Source organism: Hemitrygon akajei, chromosome 17 (assembly GCF_048418815.1).
Source record: "Hemitrygon akajei chromosome 17, sHemAka1.3, whole genome shotgun sequence".
Lineage (NCBI taxonomy): Eukaryota > Metazoa > Chordata > Chondrichthyes > Myliobatiformes > Dasyatidae > Hemitrygon > Hemitrygon akajei.
The window spans coordinates 77,022,855-77,028,854 of record NC_133140.1 but is presented as its reverse complement, the minus strand read 5'-3'; positions in this window follow the sequence as shown (position 1 = coordinate 77,028,854).

The window sequence follows — 6,000 nt, the reverse complement described above, 5'->3', positions numbered from 1 at the left end:
TGTCAGAATACGTCCTCGGGGGGTCACTGTTGCCAAAGAAGCCAACTGGAAGTTTGACTTGTGTCGGGAGTTGGCTAGGAAATAACTGCTCAGTTTCACAACCAATTATTTTTATTCTTTCTAACAACAGCAACGTTTCTGTAATTGCAAATGTGCACATGAAGGAATTGCAGGCTGCAGGAAAAGACTTAAGAGAGAAAGATTAGCTTTATCACACGTATATTGAAACACAGTGAAATGTGTTGTTTGCATAAGCACCAACGCAGTCCAAAATTTGCTGAGGGCGAGAATTGTACCTGATCACTGGCGCTGTAAAGCATCATGCGAACCGTTACGTTACCATGCCGCCCAGAGATTGTATGCTCATCACTTGGTTATTCGAATAAAAATCTTCCTCGTGCCTTAAATTGATTGCGGTTTAGATTCAGTTTCTCAGATGAATCAGGTTTAATATCAGTGGCACATGTTGTAAAATTTGCTTTGTAGCAGCACTTCAGTATGATGCAGAATGAAACTATAAATTACAATAATATATACAGTATATAAAATTAAGTAGTGAAAAGAGAGAGCAAAAAAACAATGAGCTAGTGTTCATGAGTTCAATGTCCATTCAGAAATCTAATAGCAGAGCTTAAGAAGCTGCTCCTGGAAAGTTGAGTGCATGTCTTCAGGTTCCTTTATCTCCTCCTTGATGGTAGCATTGAGTAGCGGCATGTCCTGGGTGATGGAGGTCCTTAATGGATGCCGCTGCCTTGAGGGATCGCCTTTCGATGATATCCTCAATGCTGGGGAGGCTAGTGCCCAATGATGGAACTGGCTGAGTTTACAAGTTTCTGCAGCTTATTTCCATACCTGTGCAGTTTTCCCTCAATACCAGAAGTGATGCAACCAATTAGAAAGTTCCACACGGTATATTCCTGTCGAAATCTGTGGGTCTTTGGTGACATAACAAGTTTCCTCAAACTCTGAATGAAATATAGCAGCTCTTATGTCTTTGTAAATGCATTATGGCTGGAAATTGTTACTGTGACTGGATTTAGTCCTTTTAACCTGGGCCCAACATATCGATGCAGCTATAAGGAAGGCAAGACAGAGATTATATTTCATTAGGAGTTTGAGGAGATTTTTGATGTGTCACCAAAAACACTTGCAAATTTCTACAGATGTACTTTGGAAAGCATTCTGACTGGCTGCATCAGTGTGATATGTGGAGGAGCAGCAACAGCACAGGATCGAAGTAAGTTGCAGAGAGTTGTAAAATTGGTCTGCTCCTCGTAAGCACTAGCCTCTTTAGTATCTAGGACATCTATAGTGCCTCCAAAAAGGTGGTGTCCTTCATTAAGAACCCCCATCACCCAGGACATTTCCTCTTTTCATTGCTACCATCGGGAAAGATGTACAGAAGCCTAAAGGCACACACTCAGTGATTCAGGAACAGCTCCTTCCCCTCTGCCATCTGATTTCTGAATGGACATTGAACCCATGAACACTATCACGCTATTTTTAAAAATCTCTTCTTTCACTTTTACACTAATATATACATTCATAGTGTAATTCAGTTTTTTCTATATTTATCATGTATTGCATTGTACTGCTGCCTTGAAGGTAACAAATATCACAACACATGCCGGTGATATTAAATCTGACTGTGAAACTCCAGTGTGTTATTTTTAAGCTGGTTAACATGGACAAATATAAAACCAGACCAATCATATGGCAGATCTCCAGTGTCCCTTGCACATCTACTATCAATAGTAATATTAACTGGTCATTCATCTCACATAGGTATTGCTGGGCAAAGTGACTTTTCAGAACTAAAGTAACTTCATGATGAAGTTTATTGCCTGAGGGTACTTGGAGACACGAGGAGTAAGAAAACACTAGAAGTGCTAGGTCTTTATTTCTGCCCTGTAGCAACAACAATTGAGACAAGGGAATGTATATTGTATACTATGGTTCTATCTCATCTGAAGGACAATGCATTAAGTGAATAAATAAAATTATGGCTAAGGGAAGTATGATAAAATATTAAAGCATTCACTCTATAATTTTCGTGATTTCTTGAAGGATTTTTTTTTCTTCTCTCCAGTTTTAAACTGAATTGGATATTGCAGTGGTGTGGAGCCTCATTCAGAAAAGACAGCCTGGTACTTCATGCAGTGAGCGGGCATAGTCTACCATGAACTTAAAAAAAGGGTGGTGGAAGCTGATAGAACCTTAACTTCGAAAAGGGAGTTGGTCAAGTCCTTGAAGAGGGCAAAGATGCAGAGATGTTGACAAGGGTAAAGTTATAGGAGTGATTGAGTTAGTTCTTCAAAAAAAAAGTTAGCATAGTTACAGTGGGCTAAATGGGCTCAATTTGCAGTGTCATCCTATAAGCAATGATTATTGTTTATAATTGATGATCCTACACTTAGTTGAAGAATTATTATTATTTTAACCAGCAAATTTCCTCACCAACCACAAAAGCAAGTGAAGAGGGTAGACTAGCAGAATTCCAGTGCTTGGCAATAGTGACATGGCTAAGGGAAACGTGGTAAAATATTAAAGCATTCACACTCTCATAATTTAAATGAATTCAAAATTAGTGGGTGACTGAATGGACAGCAAAAAGATATCAGTGGTCAAAAGGTTTAAAGATTTGTAAGGTATAACACGTCATTTGTGTCAATGAACAAAACAGTCCGAGGAACGTGCTTGGGGCAGCCTGCAAATGTCACCATGCTTCCGGCACCATCATAGAATGAGCACAACTTACTAACCCTAACCCTGATCTGTACATCTTTGGGATGTGGGAGGAAACCCGCAAAGTCCTTACAGACAGTGGAGGGAATTAAACTCAGGATCAGAATTAGGTTGAATAACACTGGTGTATTTCAAAAAATGTGTTGTTTTGCAGCAGCAGTACATTGCAATAGATACTAAATTACAATAAGAAATGAGGTAGTTTTTCATTTTCTATTTAGAAATCTGACAGTGGTGGAGAAGGAGTGAGTGGGTGTCTTCAGGCCCCTGTACCATCTCATTGTTTCCTTGATGGTAACAATTAGACAAGGACACGTCCTAAGTGGGGTGGGGGGGGGGGGGGGTCTCAATGACATGCCAGCGTTTTGAGGCATCACTTTTTGAAGATGTCCTCAATACTGGGAAGGCTACTACTGCCCATGATGGAACTGGCTGTTTACAACCCTCTGCGGCTTCTTCAGATCCTGTGCAGCGACTCCTCCATACCAGACAGTGATGCAACCACTTAGAATGCTCTCCACACACATCTGTAGAAATTTGTGAGTCTTTGACATACTGTCTCCTCAGAGATGCATGCTAACTGCTATGCTATCGTGCTACCCTTAGTCTAGTGAGAGCGACTGAAAATGGACAATCTTGCCTAACATTGTAACGCCATACATTTAAGAGAAGGAAAAGCACAATTTGTGAGAGAATAGTGAGAATTGTGAAAAGGGTGAGATCTTGAGCACGTATGTGGATTTGTAAAGGCAGCAGGACGAATATGCAGAGTGCTTAAGATGCTACAGAATGAGGTCAATCAGTAAATATCAGTAGTTGGGCCACAACTAAAGCACAGTACATTTCAGTTGGGTATAGTACATCTGCTCTTTGTGATGTATATAAATAACCAAGATGAGGATGTAGATAGGTTGGTTTGTCAGTTTGCAGATGATACAAAGATTGATGGTGTTGGGGAGAGACTGGCAAAGAATACAGTGGGATATAGATCAGTTACAGATAGGGCCGGAGTAATGGAGCTTACTCCGATTGGACATGAAGTGGTGCTCCTTGGTAGGTCAAATGTAAAGAGACATTACATTGTTAAGGGCAAGACCCTTAATAGTGTTGATGAACAGGAGGATCTTGGGGACCAAGTTTATAGCTGCCTGAAAGTGGCTATACAGGTTGATTATGAAGGCATATGGTATGCTTGTCTTTATTAGTTCAGACACTGAATTCAGAAGCCAGGAAGTTACAGTATGTTGCTGCTTTATAAAACACTTGTTGTGCCATATTTGGAGTATTGCATACTGTTCTGATAGCTCCATTATAGGAAGGATGTCGAGGCTTTGGAGAGGACGCAGAAGATGTTTACCAGGATGCTGCCTGGATTAGGGGGCATGAGCTATAATGAGAAGCTGGACAAGCTTGGGTTGTTCTCTCTGGAGCGGCAAAAGCTGAGGGGAGATCTGATAGAGGTTTATAAGATTATGAGAGGCATAGATAGAGAGTAGACAAATGTCTTTTTTTCCCCCAGGGTTGAAATACCAGAGGGCATGCATTTAAGGTGAGAGTGGGTAATTTCAAAGGAGATGTGAGGGGTAAGTATTTTACACAGTGAGTGGAAGGTGCCTGGAATGGGCTGCCTGGGGTAATGGTAGAAACACAAGCATTAGGGACTCTTAAGAGATGTTTATATAGGCACCTGTATGTGAGGGAAATGGAAATATAAGGACATTGTGTAGACAGAAAGGGTTGTTTAATTGTCCATTTGGTTACTGGTTTAATTGGTTCGGCACAACTTTATGGGCTGTACTAGGTACTCTACTATGTACAGTTCTGGATCCAACTTTTTGCCAATGGTCCCTGCACATGCCTAGGTCAGGTGTGAAGAGCTGTTTGCATTGGCTTTCCATATCTCACAAATATGAGAGTGTTTTGAAGAAGTGACCAAGAGGATCCACGAGAGGCTTTATATGTGGATTTTTGCAAGACTTTTGACAGGACCTTGTGCTGTAGACTAGAACAAAAGGTTGGACCTGTGGTGAGTTAGCCAATTGTATACACAATTGGATCTGTTGTAGATTTTCAGATTGGATACCCTGGCCGGTGGTGTGGCACAGGGACTGGTGATGGGTCCACTAATGCTTGTAATCTGTATTCCTGATTTAGGTGGGAATGTGGGTGCTATGATCTGTAACTTTGTAGATGACACCAGAATTGGTGGTATAGTGTACAATGAAGGTTGTCTAAGGTTACAGCAGGACCTAGGTTAACTGGAAAAGTGGACAAGGGAATAGGACATTCGGGGTCAAAAGAGGTTGCAGGGAATTAAAGGTGTAGCCAGCTCCATCACGGGCACAACCCTCCCAACCATTGGGGACATCTTTGAAAGGTAGTGCCGCGAGAAGGCAGCATTCTTCATTATGGACCTTCACCACGTAGGACGTGTCATCTCATTACTGCCATCTGGGAGCAGGTACAGGGGCCAGAATGTTTTAGGAACAGCTGAACAGCTTTGCCATCAGATTTCTGAATGGTCCATGAACAATATCCCATTATTCATCTTTTGTGCTATTTATTGTTGTAACATATCGTGATATTTTAATGTTTTGCAATGTACTGCTGCCACAAAACAACACATTTCACAACTTATACAGTAATAATAAACTTGATTGGGCAGGAGGTTCAAAGCCTTAGTTAATTAACAATTATTACCGTACAACCATTAAACTTCTGAGCCAGTGTGGATAACTTCAATCACCCCTACTCTGAACTGATTCTATGACCAATAGAGTCACTTTCAACGACTCTTCGCAACTCGTGTTCTCAGTATTTTTGTTTCTACAGTTTTTTTTTGCCCAATGGTTGTCAGTCTTTGTTTATCGTTTTTTTGTAAGTTCTATTGTATTTCTTATATTTTCTCCTGTAAATGCCTGCAAGAAACTCAATCTCAAGGTAGTATATGGTAAAAATACTTACTATAATAATAAATTTCCTTAGAACTGCAATTCTGATCGGGGAAGCGGCCTGCAGTCAATGAACAACACAGTGCTAAATTGAACTGAACTGAAATAAACTGAGCATTCCTAGACTGTTTCAAGGACTTATGGTTTGATGTTTTATATTCTGTTTTTTTTTGCTCTTTTTTTTACCATTTGCACGATTTGTTCTTTTTTTGGATGATGGGGTTTTGATGTTTTTCTTTGAACAAGTTCCATGGTTTTCTTTGTTTCATGGCTGTCTGTGGGAGGTGGAATCTCAGGGATGTGT